General features: G+C 41.9%; 1 long non-coding RNA gene across 2 annotated transcripts in view; it reads right to left on the bottom strand.

Annotated features, from left to right (window-relative positions):
- Window positions 1-6,888: 6,888 nt before the first annotated feature.
- LOC134398002 (uncharacterized) overlaps window positions 6,889-22,122 on the bottom strand; it is a 38,443-nt gene continuing 23,209 nt past the window's right edge. Inside the window, exons 1-4 of one of the 2 annotated variants that reach the window (XR_010025394.1) lie at window positions 18,081-18,153; window positions 16,223-16,360; window positions 13,947-14,075; window positions 6,889-8,529 (exon numbers count right to left, since the gene is read on the bottom strand). This is a non-coding gene — a long non-coding RNA (uncharacterized LOC134398002). Of the gene's footprint in view, window positions 8,530-13,946; window positions 14,076-16,222; window positions 16,361-18,080; window positions 18,154-22,122 lie in introns of those variants that run through there. The other variant, XR_010025395.1, reaches the window with a different exon arrangement.

Genomic DNA, 22,122 nt, shown 5'->3' with positions numbered 1-22,122 from the left:
ATCCTGAGACATTTTCCTCATTTCTGGTTCATCTTGGATGCTTACCTGCCTTGCACCCCAATATTTAAATGAGTAGCATACAGTCACCACTTGTAATGGATACGTACATGGATATTTGGTTTGCTTTTGTTGAAGCCTGTGTATAATTGCTAGAAAACTGTATGCATGTCATATGTATTCACTCCTATGGATATATACATATCCATGTACTTATATTGAAAAGGGGAAGAGTTTTGCAGGTTCCCAGAGGCACCATGTTGGGAATCCCTTCATGTGTGCCATAGGAGGTGCCCATGGGCACTGTATTGGGTACCCCTTTATAGGCATCATTGAAGGTACCCATGGGCATTGCATTGGAGACACCTTCATGGCCACCAGTGGAGGTACCCAGGGGCAGATCCTTTAACTGGAGAGGACAGGGATTCAATTGGGGATTCAAACCGTGTGCTCTACCACAGAGTGAAGGTCCTACAATTCCCAAAAGTCCAAGGGCAACAAAGGGCGAGCCAGCATTTCAAGACTATCCAGCCCTCTTTGCCTTTAGGGATGGCTTCTGGATATACTTATACCAGTAGAGCTCAGCTGCTCATCACATGAACAGCACAATGGGTACCCAAGCTATTACCATTGACTACAGTAGCTCAACTCGTGGCAAGGCCATAACTGGAGCTGAATGATTTCCCGTTCAGCCCAGTTTAGTGCTTGATGTGAGAGGGAAAAGAAACAGGGATGGTTTCATTTCATCTTATGCCAGACTCAATTTAGCCTGGGGTCCATTTACCGTCTTTATAACTGTGTAAGCTATTTGCTAACAAGCCTGAATTAGTATATTCACCATTTGACATAATTACAGTAAATAATGTAACTACACAAGGTTTCTAATTAATATTGCACCAATCGCTTCTTAAGAATGCAGTAAAGTGTAGTGACAACCATTGTCACTACACCTTTGTGCATTCTCAAGAAGTTATTGGTCCAACGTTAATTAGAGACCTTGTGTATTTACTTGTATAAGCAAGTTCTATTGGGTGTTCATGTACTACACATTTACAGTAAAGGATTTATATTTTCAATTCTGAATGTCTAATTTTGCCTTTTGTAATATAGATCACTTATGAGTCCATTGATTTGTTTAGTTGGTGTTTCATATTGAGGGTCCCCCTCCTTCCTGCTTCATACTAATACTATTTATTAGATTTCTGAAAGCAGTATAAGGTATATGTCAATGGGCTCCAACAGTTGTCAGTGCACTTCAATACTGTTTGGGGTGACCATATTTTGGAAACCAAAAAGGAGGACAACATGGTCGGCCCCCAAAGGGGCGTGTCTAGCACCAAGGGGGCATGCCCACCCAAACATAGCCTTGGTCACATGTCTGATTTTACAGCACACATTTAAGACAAATCTGTTCTACAAAATAATTTTAAAACCTCAATTTTTAAAAAAATCCTAAAAAATCAATGGATGAATGGATCTGTTTCAAATTTGGTATGACTAAAGCCCTTAATAAGAGCTACCATTGTGCCAAGTTTCATGTCTTTTTATTTTAAAATGACGGTTATTAGCATTTTTGTTAATTCCCATTAGAGCTGCTCTTTGGCTGGGGAAGAGTGGAAAAATCCGGATTTCCCCTCCCTCTTCCAGATTTGTCAACAAAAACCTGGACAAATCCAGGCAAATCCGGTCATATGGTCACCCTGATACTGTTATAAAGCAGTAGTGTGGCTCCTACCTATATCCCTCTTACACGTTTATAACTTGTAGGGCACACAATAATATTTGTTGCAGTGTTTTGGATAATGTGGAATAAAAAGCAGGAAATAACACTATGGCCTTAGCTGTACCTGAGGTTTATCCCAGGATTGTCCCAAGGTGATCCATGTTCATGTAAATGACACACAGGGGATACCGGGAGCAGGCAGGGATGACCCCAGAATGATCCCTGATTTTCAAAAATTCCCCAAAAATCAGGGGATGATGGGATTGCCTTGAAACTTGGCGTCCATGTGGACACGTGGATAAGCTATCATGGTGCCGAGTTTGAGCTTTCTAACGTGCAAATTGACGGAGCTATTGAAAGGGGTGTGAATGGGGTGCCCGATTTTCAAAAATTCACCAAAAATCAGGGGATGATGGGATTCCCTTGAAACTTGGCGTGCGTGTGTATACCCCATGAGGTGTCATGGTGCCAAATGTGAGGTTTCTAACTTGAACAGAAAAAAAGTTGTTTACTTTTTTAGCTTTCAATGCAAGCCTATGGGGGGGAAAAACGGAGCTCCGATCCGGATCCGGAGCTCCGAGCGAAGCGGAGCGGAAGTGGGCGGAGCGGGGGCGGGGCGAAGCGGCCCGCTCCGAAAATGGTGGATCTGCAAGTGAAGCGGAGCGGGGGGTCCGTGCACACCCCTACTAATTTCAGTACCACCAACAGGAAAAAAAAACCTAAGACACACCCGCGATTCTAAGACGCACCCCATTTTTAGAGATGTTTATATGGGGAAAAACGTGTGTCTTAGAATCAAAGAAGTAGGTTACTGTCCTCAAAGCCATGCTGGGTCAAAAGGAAAAACTTTCTGGTAAAAACAAAACCTGAGAGCTCAGGGGAAGGAAAATTGAGTAGGCCAAGATCTTACTCTTTTTTTGGTCGTCCGTTTGACTACAGCAAATGAAACAGTCCGCTTATGTTTAGTATCTCTTCTGGCACTAGAGCACACTGACACAATTTTCACTGCTTCAACTTTGCTTTAAAAAAATCTCTTTGAGTTTTCACCATTCATTTCCCTATATTTGGCTTTGATCAGTGAAATGCCAAACCCCATTCTTTTTGTCGGGGGAAATGTTTCTATTCCACACACAAATGTATTCGATAACTCAGCTTCCCAGTTTTGCTTCTATATTCTCTTGTCGTTGCTATGTGTCTTTGAGGAATGGCAAATGCACAACAAGTGAAGAAGCTGTTAGTGTGATGATAGCATTAGTAAGGTAAAATATGCATTGCTTACCTACCCTGCTTGCAATGTCTGTATTGTGCTGGATGGCCGGTGTCAGCAATTTTAGCTACTAATCGCTATGGAAACATAAAAAGGAACTTAATGACACTCAAAAAAGCAAAATCCTGATACTATTGTTGATTGCTTAACAGCTTAGGAAGATAAATATTCAGATACAGGTGCTTACGTTGGCTGAGGAAATGCATTACTTCTATCACACATGCTGATTTTTTTTTAAAGGCCAACATTTATAGCAGAACATGAAGGTAGGCAAAACCTAAACATAACAGTGTTTCCCAGTTTCATTTTAAACATATCTAGCAATTTTCCTGGCTTTCTCCCTTGTACATTCATGCTGATCCAGAAGAGGCGCGGAAGTGTAAGATGAGAAGAGGCACTGAGAAGGGATTATTTCAAGGGATCAACTTGAAATATATTACAGCACTCAAAATCTAAGGCTGAAAAGTCTTAAGGAGTAGCTTGTGTGTAAACCCGGCATTGAAAGGCAGGAAAGGAACCAGGTAAGAAGAAAGACAGCTGTTTTAACTTGCAAAAGAAGAATAAAGCTCTACAAAATTATCAGACTGATGATTTGGAAACGGTAAAGAAGAACCTTTGGTCTGTTCCAGCAAGGCAGTTCTTACTCATGATGACACATAACCTCCCCATAACCAGTTGACCTTTAAGGTCTTCAGAGGAGACCTAGGGCATGTCTACACCATGCATATATCCTGGGGTTGTCTCTAGCTCATCCTTGTACATCCAAATGATGCATAGGGGATCCCTGGATCAAGCAGGGACAACCAGAGACTTGCCCTGGGTTAACTGGGACCACGGATTTGATGTTTTTTCCGCAGTCCCAGGACACCCCCGAGGACCATGGCCGGTGTGGTGCACGATCATGGGTCGTCCCTTCTTCCCCGCGAGTAACAAGGCTCTGGAAACAGGCACAGAGCTGTGCAGGGGCAGCCTGTGCCCATCGGGTGTGGGGGGAGCAGTTTCAAGTTGTTTTTAACTTACTGGTGGAGCGCAATTGTGCTCCTTTTCCGGGGGAAGGGGAATGGTGCCCGCAATGTCCCTCTTGATTTCCTCTTGATTTCTGGGACAATGTGCGAGTGTGTGTACACAGGGGATGATCCCGGAAGCTGTAAAGCCCGGAATCTTCCCTCCCCACTCCCAGAAGTCTCATAGGTGTAGATGAACCCCTGGTTGGCTGCTCCACAACCAACAGAATGTTGCTATATAACACCTCAAAAGTGGGTCTTCTCAGTAGTGGCACCTATCCTCTAGAACACCCTTCCCCCTATGGTTTGGGAGATGGGAAATCTGGGCTGTTTTCAACACCACCTGAAAACATATTTGGTAACACAACCTTTCCCTGGCTCATAATTGCCATGATGTTGGTCCATTTTACTGTCTTTTCTTGTTTCTCTTGATTTACACTTCTTTTTGAAAGCTGAAATGTTTTAGCACTGTCTTACACACACACACACACACACACACACACACACTGTGATGTTTGATTTTTGTATGTAAATCACTTGGGGAGCAATCCGATGTCCCTTAGAAAATGTCTGGGGGGACATAAGATTTTTCAGTTTTCGGACTCCGAGCTCACAGACAGCACTCCGAGCTGGAAGTCACAGAACAGTGCTCCTGCCGCCTCTGCCTCCCCCCTCGTAGCCAGTACAGAGTGAACTGCAGTGCAGTAGCTGCCTCTCTGTGCTCAGTAAACCAAGCGCAAAGAGGGCAGAAAGGGGGCATCCCGGGGGTGAGGAGAGGAGGAGACTGTGGAAGCTGGTTTAGACAGTAAGCTTCATCCCACGTACTTGTTTCCCTCGAATTATCCCTACAGCACTAAGCTGTCGGCGTTGTTGTTATTATTGCTTAATCACACCCCTGGCGGCAGCACTTTGCAAAGGGTTTGAAGGAGGGGAATGTAAAAAAAATCATAAAAAATCAACGGATGACTCAATCCGATTCAAATTTGGTATGCTTAAAGCTCTCCTTAATATCTATTACTGTGCCAATTTTGATGTCTTTATCTTTAAAACTTATGCAGATGTAAGCATTTGTTTAATTTTTCTCAAATCCTGCTCCTGCACCCCAGTGGCCACTCGGAAAACAACAAATGATACGCCTGAAAAGTAGTACCAAAATATTGCACTTCTTTTGGCTTTATAGCACAATTAAAGCAGGATGCATGGGAGTACTTCACAGTCAAGGCAGATTATAAGGTGGAAAACTTCTGAGTCCTTTGCACGCAATTCACAGTGATTGCACAGTATTACCCTGGTGTGATAACGCTCAGTGTCATAAGTCCCACGCAGCCTTCCCCTCATGCTTTGAAACCCCCAGCTAGACAGCCAAAATAGGCCATCTATCCAAAAAAGCAGGGCGGACAGAGCATGGAAGAGAGGATCCATCTTTGTGTTGCAGCCACCCCCACATAGGATGCTTGTAAGTCCCCAAGTTCAGGGGTTTAGGAGTACCCAGGGTGCACCCTATAGGATTGTGCCTTTAAGAAATGTTGCTATATTAAGCAGTATATATACATTATTAATAAATAAATAGAAATAGAAGCTACATAATGAGATGCCAAAGACCAAATGCTAGAGAGATATTTTAAGTGTTTCATTTTATAAAAGCAAAGTATGCCTAACAATACAAAAAATGCTATTTTTATCAGATATCTTGCAATGAATCCAGACTAAGTTAGACATGTTTTAATCCCACTGAAATCAGTGGGATTTTATTTACTCATGACATAGAATCATAGAATCATAGAATAGCAGAGTTGGAAGGGGCCTACAAGACCATCGAGTCCAACCCCCTGCTCAATGCAGGAATCCACCCTAAAGCATCCCTGACAGATGGTTGTCCAGCTGCCTCTTGAAGGCCTCTAGTGTGGGAGAGCCCACAACCTTCCTAGGTAATTGATTCCATTGTTGTACTGCTCTAACAGTCAGGAAGTTTTTCCTGGTGTCCAACTGGAATCTGGCTTCCTTTAACTTGAGCCCGTTATTCTGTGTCCTGCACTCTGGGAGGATCGAGAAGAGATCCTGGCCCTCCTCTGTGTGACAACCTTTTAAGTATTTGAAGAGTGCTATCATGTCTCCCCTCAATCTTCTCTTCTCCAGGCTAAACATGCCCAGTTCTTTCAGTCTCTCTTCATAGGGCTTTGTTTCCAGACCCCTGATCATCCTGGTTGCCTTCCTCCGAACACACTCCAGCTTGTCTGCGTCCTTCTTGAATTGTCCACTGATATCCACTGATTTCAAAAGTGTGACTCACTTATTAGTTTGGTTCCAAGCTACTGATCTTAGGCATATGCAAATATTGCCCAATTTAATCCTTTAATTGACCCAAAAGCCCAGTGAATAATTCAGATTTCTTTAATTGAATAACAGTCCTACATCTATAAAAACCCATCTGGCAGAATCAGCAACACACACTGGCAAAATTCTGAAAGTAAAATTCATCAACCAAGGCTACAAGTGCAAACTCAGTACCATAATCCCTCCTAAAAATAGGAGCACCACTAGGTGTGATGCAGAAGATCTCTGATCAGCACCGCTCTCTTTTTTTATTTAAAGCAGCTATAGGAGGGGTAATTAGATCAGAGCTTCAGTGTTGAGAGAGGAGGTTTAACCCTTTACCCCACACTACTTTCTAGATTAAACTCCCCTCCCCTTGAAGTTGCTACTTACCCTGCAAGGGGGGGGGGAAACATACACCAAAGAGCAACTTCATTGTGATTTTCAGGGAAACAGAATGTGAGAACCCCAAGCCCCGCCCCCTCCACAGCTCTGATCCTATTCCTCCATAGCTTTTGTTTTTTTAAAAAATTGACATATAGGAAACACTATTTTCCACACAAGGCATTTATTGTGCACTCATCATTCCTTACTCACAGTTGTTTACAGGTTCTATAGACTATGCCTCTGGTTTCGGCATTTATTTATTTATTTATTACATTTTTATACCACCCAATAGCAGAAGCTCTCTGGGCGGTTCACAAAAATTAAAACCATAATAAAACAACCAACAGTCTAAAAACACAAATACAATTGTGTTTTTATTCAATTGCTGCATTCAGTTGTGAAAACAAAAGAAAGTGTGATTTTATCTTGTGTCTTTGATTTTGATTCTACTGTACCACAGTGCCACCTAGAGGTTACATAGTGGAAAAGCAGTGTAGTGCTCAGATCTCAATTTGGTGCTGAAACTAAATTTTGATGCAATGGATTAACAGCTGATTAACAGCCTTGTGTACAAAGCACTTAGTCTTATGTTTGATTTGGAAGGGGGCATAGCTCAGTGGTAGAACACATGCTTTGCATGCAGAAGGCCCCAGGTTTGATCCCTGACATCTCCAGGTAGGGCTGGAAAAAGTTCTGCCTTAAAAACTGGAGAGGTACTGCCAGTCAGTGTCAACAATGCTGAGCTAGAGGGACTAATGGTCTGAGTCAGGAAACTGTAAGGCAGCTTCCTCTGTTTCTATGGTTTCTTTTTTCCTTTTCCTTTTTAAGTAGTACTCAAATAAAAAGGAGACTAACCCCACTCAGATCACAGAAAAGTTGTCCAGGCTCATTATTTCAATGACAATAACTTATCTTTACATTTTTCTCTTTTAGGAATGTGGTGAAGTCCTGTTTCAATAGATGTCCACATAAAAACTAAGCGGTAGGTTTGAACAGAAACGGGATTTTATTCCATAATGTTCAAGAAATGTTTTAATTTTTAAGGCTTCCCTTTTCGATCAACCATCTCTGCAACCTAGCAGAAAACATCCATTGCATCACTCAGACAGATCCCTTCCTTTGTGGCAAGGTAATAGGATATTTCCCTCAGGTCCAAAGTATTCCAATGTCAGAAGGTGGTAAACAGAAAGCCAGCAGGCCAAGGTAAATTTTCACTCTTATCCACTGGGAGTGAAACAGACAACTCGTTATTTATTAGCTTGGCACCCTTTTCCCAATGCGCTGATCTAAAAACACAGGCACATGTTATCTAGCAGAAGGCAAGTTGCCAAAAAACAGAAGTTACGCTTGCCAACCGTTCTGCAGGCCACACTGTAGAACACGACACGGACAAGAAATGAGTGGAACAGCCTCCTCTAGTAGTAGCTTTACTTCCAGGCTGATGGAAAGAGAAGTAGGAAAGTGTGAGTGTGCGCCTGTCCTTCCACATGAGACAGACCTGTATGCGCTTCTCTTACACACACATATGTGTATGTAAATCCTGATGTATTTACATCAGGGGGCATTTCTAGACACATGAATTAGCAGCCGGTTGAAACCTATATTCCATAAGAATAGTAATGCAATCTCCAAATCTGATACTTAAGTTTGACTGATCAACCCAAAAAAACACAATCAAAACATGATATGTCAGATTCAGTTCCTTTCCACAAACATTTCTTAATCTGTTTTGATAGAAAAGAGATCCAGATTAATTATTTGTTTTTAATCTGACTCTCCACTTGACATATGGCACACTCATTAAGTTCCCTTTTCTTCTGCTAACAACAACAAAAAACCTGTAAGAAGAAGAAAAGAAGCCATTAAACATTTATGATATAAAAGTACTGTACATTTTTTAAAAAGTAAATTGCCCTGGATACACTGCCCCCCATAATATGCTGATATTATGTTCTAGAATATTTGCTGTTCTTACCAGATCCTGGTTTGTTTTTTTCTTCCTTTACAAGGGAAATGTTATATAAAAATATATAAAGATCAAATGGTCTGGTTACTTTTCCACATCCTCATCTTTTAAAGCAAATAGGATGTTATAGCGATATTGAAAGACATACAATTTACAACAAAATAAGGTTCTGTTTCTGAGTGCCTGAATACAAACCAAAAAGATGGGAAAGATAACATAGATAATTTGCTTCCTAAATTGCCCAGAATATTGTGATATGCTGTTAGCTTTTGGATAGGAAAAACTGTCCCCCAGAATCCATTATTATATATATACTTGATAAAAGTCACTATATAGTTATTTGGAAACTAGAGATCACATTCTCAGATGTGGCTGGTTATTTGAAATCAGTATATAAATTCAGGGCTTTCTGCACCTCCCTTACTGGCAGCTTCCAGACACCCTCAACTTCTTTACGTCTATACATCTTGTTCTGAAAGAACACACATCTCCTTCTCTCCCAAAGCCTCACAGAAGGTTTTACAGCTTTCCTTTGTCATTGACCTCACTTTTTCTCGTCTCCCCTGCCCTTCGGGCCAGGAGAGGCAACCTGGTGTACTCCAGGATATTTTGGACTACAACTCCCAACAGCCCCGTGATGGAGCTATCCTCCAAAACTCCCTCAGAGGATGCATGAGCAGAAGTACCTCAGATGACGTTCATGGTGTATGGGTAGGTACATATTGGGAGAATGAACCTACTCATTCACTATGGGTATATAGTATGAACTTACCCATACATTACAATTGTCATCTGAGGTACTTCTCCAAGTGCCTCCTTTGAAGGAGTTTTGGAGGATGGCTCCATCACATATTGCAGAGAAGGCCTTCTCAGTGGTGCCCCCCCCCAAACTATGCTCTCCCCAGTAAGATCCGCCTGACATAAACATTGCCATCTTTTCGGCGCCAGGTTAAGATCTTCCTCTACTTCCAAACATTTGACAGCATATGATCGGGTTTACAACAGCTCCTGGGATTTCTTATTATTGATTGTTAAAATTCTTTATGTTTTTATGTTTACTTTTTTATGTAGTATGATACTATATTGTATTTTAAGGGTTTAATTTTTGTAAACAAATGTAATAAATGAAAATGAAATGAATTACGAGAGCTGTAATCCAAAACATCTGGAGGGCTTCAGGTTGGAAGGCACCACTAATTAAGGGGGAAAGGAAATTCATTGAGTATAGTCCTTACAATCAATTAGAGTAAAATAGGGTAACCATATGAAAAGGAGGACAGGGCTTCAGTAATGTAGAAAAGGGAATTGCAACAGGTGTCAATTGAAGTGGGTGAAATTCCCTCTTTATCACAACAGTTAAAGCTACACTAGCTATAGTAGAGTGGCCAGATACAAAAGAGGGCAGGGCTTCTGCAGCTTTAACTGTGTTGATGAAGAGAGAATTTCACCCTCTTCAATTGACACCTGCTGAAATTGCCTTTTCTACATTACAGTTAAAGATACAGGAGCCCTGTCCTTCTTTTCATATGGTCACCCTAGAGTAAAACAGTTGAAGGAGAAGCTTCTTAACAATTGAGAGAGTTTGGGTCTGTCAGTTATGTAGTAGAATCATCACAGGGGAAAAAAGTGGGGGAAAACAAGTGTTCATTGGCATGTGAGCAAAAGCTTGAAGTGGTTTCACATGGGAGATAAAGAGAAAACATTGTTCAATGACATCTTTTTTAAAACAGGAATTCTTTGCTTGTTGCAATTGTTAATTTAGTTTGTACATGGGAGCGTTGAACCACAGGCCTATGAGCCAAATTTGGCCCTCCGGGGTTCCCCTGATGGCCCCTCCCCCTTCCCCTTAGTCCCACCTTTTTTCCTGAGCATTTAGTGATTTCCTGGCTTTGGCATACTTTCCCCACTGTAAAAGGTTGAAATGTGTCTCCCAAGGCCTCGTTACTGGCAGTAAGAACATTAAGCAAAAATGTGCTGGTATTTGGGGACCACCCACTTTGTCTTTGACCCCACCCCCTTTTGCTTTTGGCCCCACCCACCACTGGATTGTGGCCCCAAGGACCTTCTGTCTTCCTATCATGTCTGAAACTGAATTCGGCCTTCAAGCATAAAGAGGCTCAACTCTTAAGGCAAACATGAATGAGGTTCAACACTCCTCTTCTACAAGAGAGAGAGAGAGAGATTGATTTATTCAGAACTCAGTAAGTTCAACATCTTTTAGTCCACAGATGGCCCTTGATCAGAGGAACAATATATGTGATGAAGATAAAATCTTTAACACAGGAGAAATAAAGAAAAATATAATGTGCTCTACACTCTCCTGCTTTAGTTTTTTCAATCCCTGGCTTTACACTGATGTGAAGCAACTGATAGCTCTAATGTAACAGAAGTGACATTCATTTCCATAGGTCTTACTTAAATAGGACTAACGGTAGATACAACCCATAGGGCTACACCGAAATTTCATGGTCCCAAAGTAGACAGTGAAGTGTGGAGGCCATTCGACTAAGATTTTTGGAGGATGCAAATTCACCACCATCATGGGGGGCGGGGGGCCTTCCCTGTAGTAGTGTGGTGGGGATGGAGCTGGACTGTGGCCACCACTTGGCAAAATAAAATAGGACAGAGAAACCACTACTAAAAAAATAAGCCCATCCCATGTGGCAGCAAAGCTCTGTGTGCACCCTCCCAGGAAAAATACCCAATTCCCCCCACAAAGATCCCTCAGACAAGAACTTCAGAAGTCCTTGTTCCAGACCTAGTCCACTGTGTTGGCAGGTGAGAAAATATCACCTCTCCCTCACAAAATGCATTCACGTAATACGCCTATTCAACGTTTGGTCTTCCATTTTGTTCCTCTCGGTGAGACTCAGGCCAGAGTTACACCCAGCAGTTTTTAACAGTGTATGCTATGTTTTTAATCAGTTTTATGTATTTTATGCTTCTTGTTGTTCCCTGTCTCGATCCAATTGGAGAGGTGGGTAAGAAATAAATTATTATTATTATTATTATTATTATTATTATTATTATTATTATTATTATTACTACACTATGAAAGCAGTTTGAAAACGGTATATGGAATGTGTCCTGGGCCCCAACAGTTGTCAGTGCACTTCAGTACCGTTATAAAGCAGTAGTGTAGATCCTGCCTCTACTATTAAGTCATGACAATCTTCCACTGCTCTCTCTCAGCCCCAGGTGAGCTAGGCAACCCACCAACCTCCTCCCACAATCCTTCCTTCTTGCCCCCTTATAGGGTCAAGTCCTCCATTACAATATTTTAAAAAATTATATCATCTATATAAAAAGCTATGGAAACTGGCAGAATCTCTGTCATTTAGTGACCGACACCTGAGGTAATCAGAAAGGTAACATAGTAGTAATTTCAATAAGAGAAGTAAGGAGTGGGAGGAGAAATATATCTTAGAGGTTGATTTAACCTCTGTTGACACTACAGTACATTTATGAACCAATATTGATCTCTTTATTCAGTTTATTAGCACAACAGCAACAGCTGATCAATAGTTTCTTTCAAAATCTGCATTCAGACCTTGCTTTTTGCTTCGTATCATTTGTGTTACCATTTTGTAACGTAAGGAACTATATTATTATTTCAAATTACTTCTAAAGTTACGTAGACAGGTTGTAGGCAGATTTATGTCCTGGGCCTCAAATCTTCTAAGTGCCTAGCAACACTCCTGAGAGCTTTGGCTACTAGGTGGTGTAAGAAATGCAATAAATAAATAAAATAAACACCCCTGCCTAGCACCCATCACATGTTGGAACAAGCTCTCCTTGGTGACCATATGAAAAGGAGGACAGGGCTCCTGTATCTTTAACAGTTACATAGAAAAGGGAATTTCAGCAGGTGTGATTTGTATATATGGGGAAGCTGGTAAAATTCCTTCTTCATCACAACAGTTAAAGCTGCAGGATCTATAGTAAAGCGACCAGATTTAAAAGAGGGCATGACACCAGGTTCTCCATATATACAAATGACACCTGCTGAAATTCCCTTTTCTATGTAACTGTTAAAGATACAGGAGCCCTGTCCTCCTTTTCATATGGTCACCCTACTTGGGACCTGCGTAGGATTCTGAAAGAGTGTTTTTTTTCCTGTCCATTCTTGCTTCCTTTTTCCAATACCTATTTTTGCGAACCCAGAGAGCTTCGGTTATTGGGCAGTATAAAAATGCAATAAATAAATAAATACCTTTCCTTCTGCTCCCTCAAACTCTCCACCAGTCCCCTGTTTTTATCATGTTCTCCAGACTTACTGCCCACCCTGCTTCCTCCAAACTCTGTTGTGGGCTCATCCTCACCGGAACAAGACATGTATTTGTTTATGGAAAAGAAGTATAAATCTTCTTTAATACCTTTTCAGTCTTTTAACACTACGGTGAGATTTCTGAGACCTCCAGCTCATCCCAGTCAAGAGAACCTCAGCCCAGAACCTTAACTCAGTTCGGCCTATTTTTCTTATACCACCCACGCACCCTGCTGAATCTGCATTTTTCAAAATGTCAGGGGCATTTCCAGGGCACAAATCGTATCGGTTTGCACAGCATGTTCACGTTAGGATAGATTATTATATATATTAGTCCCTGGCCCTCAAAAAACGGGAACCTTATCCAAATCAGTTTATAACAGTTTTACGTACCAGGTGCTGTGGTTGTCACCCCTGCACCCCTGCACCAATATTATAATAATAGCCTAATAAGAGAAATGAGCTCCATAATTGCACATTTGTTCAGTGACCCCAACATTTTAAATGTCATTAAATGTACCATTTGTAAACCAACACCATCACCACCTCAGCTATGTGCTCAACATATCAGAAAATCACGAGAAAAATCTATTTTGTAATCCACTGTGGGGCATTATCGTTCTTAAGACCAACCAAAATGCCACAAAAGGGGGAGGGGCCATAGCTCAGTGGTAGAGCACCTGCTTTGCATACAGAAGGTCCCAGGTTCAATCCCTGGTATCTCCAGGTAGGGTGAGGGGGGGTGAATCCTTCCTGTAACCCTGGAGAACTGCTGCCAGTCAGTGTTGACAATACTAGGCTAAATGGAGCAAGGGTCTGACTCAGCAACATAAGGCAGCTTCCTAAGTTTCTAATAAAGATATTACCCAACTGTGTGTTTTGTTTTGTTTTCTCATGGACCAGCGAGCCTATAATTGTCTCCGAAAAATGCTTGTATCTGAAGGCAACTTAGAACAAATCTGAAATTATCGATGATTAAGGGATCCCTCTTCCATGGAAAGACAGGGATCCCATCCACTCACCTTTCATGTCTGAGCAACAGCTCCACCTGCTGGCCAAATGGCTAACAGAGATGAGGAAAAATATATAAAATGGCTCCTTGTAGAGGTTGGGGAGAGTTTCATTGCATGGTGTTGCCAACTCACAGTCACCTATAGTACCAGCAAAAATGAATTTTAAAAATTAAGAGAAAACTCAAGATTGGTCCAGACTCCTCAAAGTATTTTATTACAGAAAGGAATTTGTTTTAAAGGGTTGATAAGTGACATTCAAGCTTCAGGCACCAATTTTAAAAGCGATTTGTTCCTTGCTTGCAAAGAGAATGAGTGCCTCTATAAAACAAAAGGCCGCAAATCCTTCTCAGTCTTTTCTGAGCAAAGACTGGGGTGTATGCCATCAGGGTGTATAAAGAGCTAATTCCAGCTTTTTTTAAAAAAAAATGGAGAAAAACAGAAAGCAGAATAATTACAGAAAAAAAATCTCCCATCTCATATGACCACAATGAACATTCCTGTAGATAATGAAACTTGTCCAATTGCCTGCTAAATTCAGGCTTTCTATGAACGTCCATTTCTGCCAGTTCTGTTTGCCAGTTCCAAAGATTTTAATGGTTTATTTACTTATTTATTAAATAACTCAAAATAGATTTCTGTAGAATTGTAGAATATAATTGAAGACATAACAATCATGTAATAAAATACACAATAAAAACAATAACATAACATAAAATCAATAGGCATACTGACAGAACATAAAATATAATATGAATGCAAGAACTAAAACTTGAGATACAAGTTTTAAAACCATACCACAGGGATTATAATAATAGGACTTAAATTCCAAAAACAAATTAGTAGGACTTAAATACTAAAAAGAGCCTGGGAGAACAGAGAAGTCTTAGCTTGACATAAAAAACAGGGGTGTGCACGGACCCCCCGCATCGGCCTGCTCTGCTCTGCGCCGCTCCGCCCATACTCCGCTCCTCTTCGCCGCGGAGCTCCGGCTCCAAATCGGAGCTCCGCAGTGGAGGGGAGTGGTGCCAGGTAAGGAGGGTGGGGGGGTTTACCAGGCCCTGCAGCCGTCGCCACCTGTGCGGCGACGGTGGAAGAGCCCGGTAAGGGACCAAGGGGGAGGGGGGCCTTACCTGCCTCCGTCCACGGTTCGTCAGCTTCTTCAATTGAGCCCGCTGTTCAGCCAGGAAGTCTGGGCCGCACTTCTTGGTTGAACCGCAGGCTCAATTGAAGAAGCCGAGGGACCGCGGACGGAGGCAGGTAAGGGAGAGGGGGGTTTACCGGGCCCTGCCGCTGTTGCTGCATGGGCGACAGCGACAGCGGCAGGGCCCGGTAAACCCCACTTACCTTTCCAGCGGAGCTCCAGATCGAGGCGAAGGATCCGCCTTCACATCGATCCTCTTTGCCACGCTCCACCGGCCCCCCAATCCTCTTCACCTCCGCCTTAAGGGGAGGCGAAGCACCCCGCTCCGCTTCTAATTCGCCGGTCCGATTAGAAGCGGAGCACATCCCTAATAAAAAAGATATCAATGTAGGCACCATACAAGCTTCCTCTGGGGAAAGCGTTCTAGAACAAGGGGGGCCACCACTGAAAAAGTCCTCTCTCTTGTCAGCGTCCACCAAGCCTCTGAATGAGGGAGACCTTGAAAAAGGGCTTCCTCTGATGACCCTAAGGCATGGGCAGGTACATATGGGAGGAGACATTCCTTCAGGCTATGAGGGCCCAAGATTGATATCGTTTTGGAGGTCAAAACCAGCACTTTGAATTGGACTCGGAAAGGAATTGAAAGCCAGTAGAGCTTTACAACCATAATGCCTAGTCCCAGTTAGAACATTTGCAGCCATATTTTGCACTAGCTGAAGTTTCCAGGCCATCTTGAAAGGCAGACCCATACACAATCCTTTAACGACCATTCTCAGATCATGGGAGAGGCTGGATTCTCCCAATAATCAGCCTAAACAGTCCCATTTTGCAGATATAAATAGATTCATAAGAGATTTCACTCTATTGGAGCTGTCTGGTGGACACAAGAAAGGCTAGTCTAACATCACTCAAACAGGCTGTTCAGGTCAATTCTATGTGGTGAGAGGAAGTCATTCTATGGTTTAACCACTAGATGGCATTGTCATTTGTTACTGATCTTTGGGTTGCGCTGATAATGCACCTTGCATCAAGATTCCCTAATTACTTTTGAGATTTTCTTCTTCTTTTTAACGGCTACCCAGCTGGTGGTCTTCAAAGTCTCTCATCAATAATGACCTGATTATGCGAAACTTTCTTTTCATACCTGTTCTCTGTGAGAACATTGCTTCGTCATGTGTTAACAGCAGCTGTCACCCAAAAAACTCACACATGACGATTCTGCAAGCATTTGCCCCTCCACGGGTGTCATGAATTGTCCCTGGATTCACTAACACAGAAGGAGCTATGGGAAAAATTATAAGTACATAGTTAGTGCCAATTATTTTCAAAACCTTTTCACGATAGTCACCAATACTGGCTTCTTGGTGCCAGGAGGAAAACAAATGTGTGTGTTGGAAGAGAAAGAAGAACATCATTTATCAGCTCTCCATAAAATGGTTTCTTGAAACAGACCATCTGTGATCTCTCATTAAATCCATTGCCAGCATCGCGTGAATAGCCTCGTGTGGTCCAATAATCCTTAGTGAATAGAAGTTGCGATAGTGGGCCAGTTATGGTCCACTCTTTTTGTTATCAGACTATTTTAATAATATTTGAGGATCCGTTTTGTAAAGTCCCAGGAAGTCTCAGTGAAAATGGAATACCTACAGTCTAGAGTGAGTGGAATTCTCAATATTTTTGTGGTAGATAAAGGAAACCTAGTAGAAAGCTTAAATAAAAAAAATGTTAAAAAAATAATAATAAAGTAAAATCCCACTATGGGCTGAAATGTATCTCTGTCCCATTATGATATTTATCTTCCCTCACATAATGCCCATGAGAACGCAGGATGCTGTCTTCTTATCTAACTGAGCCACTGGTGACCCTGGGCTAATCACTTGACCTTCTCCTGCATCAGTCAAGGTGGATGGAAAATTGAGTGGAACAGCACCCTGCTGAAATCAGATGGTGTAACTAAGATGAGGGGGGTGTGTGTGTGTGTGTGTGTGTGTGTGTGTGTGTGTGTGTTTTCTTGAAGAAACCTAAACTGCAACAGAAAAATAAATAAATAATTTATCCTGAACTCTCAATTGGAAGAAGTCAATAATTTACACTGTTTACCCAATAGTTTTATGACTTGATATTCAGAAAAGATCACAGCCCTCTGAGACACCGTCTGCATAATTGACGTGTTGGTTCAAGCTCCTCTCTGAGATTCTGAACTGATTAAAAGTTTTTCTTAACTGTTTCAGGTAGTGTGAAAAGTAAAAAATAAAACCTAAGCAAAATCAGGCTTACACTAAAGGACTTCTGAGTTTCTTCCTCCATATATATATATTGTTATTTGGCCCAATATAATCCAGTGATGCTTTACATCAAAGAATTCACAGACATGAAAAACCATTTCTGTGTATGGAGTGTGGAAAAAGCTTCCGTCACAAGTCTAACCTTTCTCAACAGAAATGCAGACACCACAGAAATGAATTTTAATACTGTGTTTTATGCTTTTTATTTTTAATTTTTTTTGTATATTTGTTTTTAATGTTTACTGTTTTTACCTTTTGTAAACTGCCCAGAGAGCTTCGGCTATGGGGCGGTATATAAATGGAATAAATAAATAAATAAATAAATGTGTCAACCTTTGCCTTTAGAAGAAGAACATAAGTCCTTTTCCAGATTTCATTTAAAGAATAAAAGTACACTGTAGATTTTTGTCTGGTATATTTTTACAGGAGATTTATTGGAGAATATTGTAATGAGCAAGCTGTGAACTAATATCTTTGTATCATTTCATTCTGTCATTCAGACATCTTCCAAAAAAAAGTGGATAAATTAAAATAATGTAACATAATAATAACGTAATAATGTAATGTAATAATGTTAAAATAATCTACACCAAGCAGGATATGACACTTCGAAAACAATTTCAAAACTGTCTATGGAGTGCATCATGGGCTCCAACAGTTGTCACTACTGTTATAAACCATTTTAAAGCAGTAGTGTAGATCCTGCCTTTGACTCACCATGACAAAAACAACCTCCAATCATTTTGACACCTCAAAGTTTCACAATGGCAATCTTTCAGAAATGAAATGCTCTAGGTTTTTTTTTCTCCCTTTCTTTCCCCATCAGTGGCTGCTAGTGTCTAATACATATATGTATACATCAGCCTTTGGCCCTTCTACCAAAGTTGTGACATAAGAATAAAACAAATAATTAGCCAAACAGCCATATTTAATCAATTAACATCATAATAAAGTCCACTCAGGAGAAAGGACAGCAAAAGAAAAACCAAAACTATGCCACTCCAGTAGCCAATCAGTTCTAAATAAAAATTTAGCGCCAAAGAGTGGCTAGCCTGAGCCCAGTGTGATCTTTCACCAAATTGGCTGGGTGGGCAGGTTGTGCTAATTGGGAAATATGGTGACTGGGCCTTCATAAGCCCTTCTCTTGTCTCACATTTCGTTTCTCAAGAAACCCAGGGCCAGTGCTCATATCTCACAGGGCTTCATGAATGAAGGATCAATGTTTTTCGAGCAAGGCCCAACCCAAGAAGGCTTTTCCTTCCCCCCCCCCCCCGGCATCCTCCTACCTCCCCACAGGCTTAGCCATGGTGGGTGGGTGGACGGCCTTTTACATATATCCTATTTGCATCTGTTTTGTTTTATGGTGCCCTTGTGATTGTAGATATGCTTTGTCCATAGAGGCTTGGTTAACGCAACATGCTAACCCACCATATCTGAATGCAGTGCATTTTCCGCAGGCTGGCTTGTTAACCATGCAGTGTGTTTTATTTTTCTTGAACAAGTCACCTTGAGGATCCTTGTTGGTGGGTTGTTCAGGGTGGTTAACAAATCACATTACATGTTTAATGACATAATAACATACCCTGCAGAAAATGTGCTGCATTCAGACGACACAATAACCCATGGTTCAACAACAACTCACACTGGGTGGGTTACCGTGTTGTGTCAACCCAGCCTCAGTATCCTTTATTTAAGCTTTCTTTTTTGCCTCAGCATTTTGGACTGGTTCTGTGTGCCTTCCTTTGTCGGTTTGTTCACTGCACGGGACACACAGTAGTCACATTGCAAATGCCTCATTCCCATACATTGTGAAGTGACTCTTGATGAAAGCTAAGAGCTTGTTCTTTCAGTCTCATCCATTGGAGAAAAAGTGCTGGAGCTTTCTCCCCACAAGACCCCAGCAGCAAGAACAAAAATGTGACTTCAAATTGTGCTACATCTGGTCTTGGACCCAAATGCTCTGAAGAACCACTACAATGAATACAAAACCAAACATGACTTCCTCTCCCCATACCACAACAGTCATGCAGAGCAGTCAAACCCTTCAAACATTTGATCAAACTCCAACCAAGTACAGTTGCCTATATATAGAAATATCAATACAGATATATTCATACAGACACAGGCATGTATAATAACACAAACTCACATGCATTCCTTTTATATGCTGTATAACTCATGTTTTCATTCTTTCATTAGATGTTGAGCTCCTACTTAGATTATTTTACTGTAGATGTTCCACAAGCAAATGAGTGATAGACTAGGAATTATAATTAGTGGATTTCTTTATTTCTATATTGATTTTGTTATATGGTTATGTATCTTCTTTTTGTTGCTTTTATTTTTAACTTTATTTCAAAATAAAATAAATTTCCATGAAAAACACTTTGGAAAACCCACCCATGTATTAAGACCCATACTGGCTTCAGTTCCCCTTTGAGTTATAGCCGCATTTTTTTAAAAAAAAAAAATCTTAAGGGAAATATTGTTCTGAGTTCCAGATTGCATGCTACAATAAATCCACAGCTACCCAAAGCCACATCTCCCTTGTAATTTTTAAAGAAGACATGTGAGATGTTGTCATCCTGGGCCGCAGCTAGACCTAAGGTTTATCCTGGGATCATCCAGGGTTCGCCCCTGCCTGAGCACTGGATCCCCTGTGTGTCACCTAGATGAACAGGTTTGACCCCTGGATGATCCAGGGATAAACCTTAGGTCTAGCTATGGCCTTGGTCACCATTTCCTTGCCTAACCCCCAGCCAGCAGCTGGGGGTAGTACCTCTAGGTAGGCGCTCAAAATGTGTATCTGTGGAGGGGAATAGGGCAGTGCTGTGACCCTGTGTTTACCAGGAAGGTCTGAGGGGGAAATGTAACCACATTTAGCAGAACATGGTTACATTTCCCCTTCAGACCTTACCAGTAAATATGAGGTCACTGATGTAGGGACCAGGGCCGCAATGTGCCCTGGCCTAATCTACACCTGCAGTCCTTTAGGGAGTGGGGAGGGATGATCGTGGGGTTTCCAGCTTCTGAGATCATCCCTCAGGGGCCACATGCCAGCGAGTTCTCCCAGAAGTAAAAAGGGACGTTCTGGGATGACATTTTATTCTTTCAAAAAGAGGAGACATTTGTGCAGTTGCTCTGGTGCGATCCTGCATGAAGGAATGATTTTGTTAAAAAGTAATAATAACAAACCCAGTGCTGGAAGTCGCCAAGCACCATCCCAGAAATGGCAAAAATGCTCCCCCTTCACCCCCAATGCTCATGGACTTCCCGCGTACAGCTGCGTGCCCATTTCCTGAGCCCTGCTACTCGTGAGGAAGAGGGAGGACTGCAGGAGGGAGACCCACACCACCCACGTTGCTCGGGATGGTCCCGGGATGGAGGGAAAAAATGGGACAAAAGCAGTCCCAGCTGTCCCAGGAGAACTGAGTGCTCATCCCTGGTTCACCCCGGGCTCAGCGGTGCGTCATTTGGACATGCAGGGATGACCTCATGACCACCCCGGGATAAATGGCAGGTGTAGACAAGCCCCCTGTTTTACTCCATAGATACAGCTTTTAAATTCCTGCCAAGGGCTTATTTGGAGTGGGAATGGAGATATTCTAAGCAATAGAATGGCATGACACACATCTTCTTTAACTAAACAGTGTTGAGAAGTCATAGGGGAGAAAGTGAGCCAATGGTATCCTTGTCTCCATCGTATAATGTACTTTGAGCCCAAGTGTACAGGGTTTTTTTTAATGCTATGCAGGACTGGAAAGGTCATTGAAGAGCCCCCAAAGTATATACAATGTATGTACTTTCAGTGTTCATCAAGAAAATTAATGTGTGATTCCCTTTAGCTGACCAATATTAACCATTATTAAAGGTCCTGCTTGTAGGGGACAGGCTTGCTTCAATGACAAATTATCTCATTTGCAGTACTGTCCAGAAGTTTCCTTTATTCCAAAAACCACCTTTTATGCCAATTACTCATCATTTTCTTATAATACCTTCATGACACAAAATATAAAATTGTTCACAAAAACATGTCCTCCACACCTTACTCAACAAAGATGATGGTGGAACTTGGGTAATTGTTATGAGGTCTAAGTCACCTCAGAGGTTCAAACATCCAGACTAATTCTGTGGATTCAACAAACCAGAACTCAGACGCTAAGCAGTCGAGAAGACCTTCATACTCTGGCTTCGATCAATTCACTAACCACAGCAGCCGGCTTTCCTCTCAAAGATGGGTGGGATCATTCTGAGCTGCTGCGTGGTAATCTCCACCGGTTCCACCCATTCAATTCTGCCAATTCCAAGGTTGGAAGAAAGGCTGGACAGTTGTTTGGCAGTTGTGTGATGAAGGCACCTTAAAGTCATAGCCACATTGGGCCAACCTAGGAACTTTTCCTCCCCCCTCTGCCATTTCCTTATTTGAAGAGGGAAAGGAGAGGGGGGCAGTGGAGGCTGGTAGCTCAGATTTCCATGGGGCTTTGAATTAATTCTGGGTTTCAGTCAAAACTAACCAGAACTCTGAAGAAGTCATCCAAGGTGCTGGACCTATTTTAGGTCTAGACTCTAGAGTACAACAGCGCATGCTCCCCCCACTTCCTGGTCTAGGCCTCAGGAAAGATCAGGGTAGATAGGAACAATGGGCATCACCTCCTGAAGCAGCCCATGCATTTTCAGTCCATGGCACCCAACAGCACACACTCCCCACCATCACCACCTGGCTTTGCAGTCAGGAAAGATGAAGTGAAGGGCACCCAAC

The sequence above is a fragment of the Elgaria multicarinata genome, chromosome 4 (genome assembly GCF_023053635.1).
Source record: "Elgaria multicarinata webbii isolate HBS135686 ecotype San Diego chromosome 4, rElgMul1.1.pri, whole genome shotgun sequence".
Lineage (NCBI taxonomy): Eukaryota > Metazoa > Chordata > Lepidosauria > Squamata > Anguidae > Elgaria > Elgaria multicarinata.
The sequence above is the reverse complement of the archived record's forward strand: the minus strand, read 5'-3'. Positions and strand labels throughout refer to the sequence as shown.